Source organism: Macaca thibetana, chromosome X (assembly GCF_024542745.1).
Source record: "Macaca thibetana thibetana isolate TM-01 chromosome X, ASM2454274v1, whole genome shotgun sequence".
NCBI classification, from domain to species: Eukaryota; Metazoa; Chordata; class Mammalia; order Primates; family Cercopithecidae; genus Macaca; species Macaca thibetana.
The window spans coordinates 128,171,060-128,172,107 of NC_065598.1; the positions used below are offsets into that span (position 1 = coordinate 128,171,060).

The 1,048-nt window shown below is 39.4% G+C and overlaps 1 non-coding gene across 1 annotated transcript; it reads left to right on the forward strand.

Moving 5' to 3' along the window:
* Positions 1 to 283: 283 nt before the first annotated feature.
* Positions 284 to 422, forward strand: LOC126947023 (small nucleolar RNA SNORA8). Its single transcript, XR_007722877.1, has one exon. It is a non-coding gene; the product is annotated as a small nucleolar RNA SNORA8 (small nucleolar RNA).
* The last annotated feature ends 626 nt before the right edge of the window (positions 423 to 1,048 follow it).

Here is a 1,048-nt window from a genome sequence, read left to right on the forward strand (position 1 = left end):
GCAGCATGGTGGAATCCCATCTCTAAAAATCTTAAAAATTAGCTGGGCATGGTAATGCATGCACCTGTAGTCCCTGCTACTCAGGAGGCTGAGGCAGGAGGATCCCTTGAGCCCAGGAGGTCGAGGCTGCAGTGAGCCATGATTGCACCTCTACGCTCCAGTCTGGGTGAAAGAGTGAGACCCTGCCTCCAAATATAAATATATATATATATATAATGCAAGTTCTGATTCAGGAGGTCTAGGGTGAGGCTTTAGAGTCCTTGTTCCTTAAAAGCTTCCAGGATGCACTGCATGGTATCTGCACTCAGCGGTTTACTCCTGCTAGGGTGTTCAAAGATTAGTGCCATAGAAATCCAGTATCTGGCTTCATTGATTTTCTTGGCTTTGTGCTTGTTAAACCTGGTATTTCTATTGATAAAGCACTTGTATAGGTTTCTCATACTCTTCAGTTTGATATATTCTAAAAGAGTAAGCAATGCTTTTCTTTTTCTAGGGTGTCAAATTGAGAATGAAGCAGATTCCTCTACTCTAAAAATGACCCTAAAGTAAATTGGTTGAAGAAATTAGATCCCAAAGATTCTTGGTGAATTTTGACATCTTCATCAGTATATTCATATTTAAAAGAGATGAAAGAAACCAAAATAAAAGAATTACGGGCTGATAGGACAACTAGATTAAGCATCAGTTCTATTAAAAAGGGCTAACTTGAAGATATTAATAAATCTTTTGAAGACAAATTTTGACTACAGCTCTTTAGAGGATCCAAAGTGACCTTGATGGACAGTAGAAGGGATCACAACATAAAATTCCTTGAATAAAAATGTATTGACTTAAAAACAAAACAAAACAAAAAAAGGCTTCCAAGTGATACCAATGCTGTTTGTCTATGGACCACACATTGAGTTGTAGGCCTCTAGTCCAAATCTGATGCTCGAATCCCCTACCTGGAACTTCCCCAACCTGGCTTTGCCTCAGAATTGCCCCCAGGAGCTTTGAAATGCAGACCCATGAGTTCCACTCCAAATTTCTTAAGTCAGATTCTCTTGTA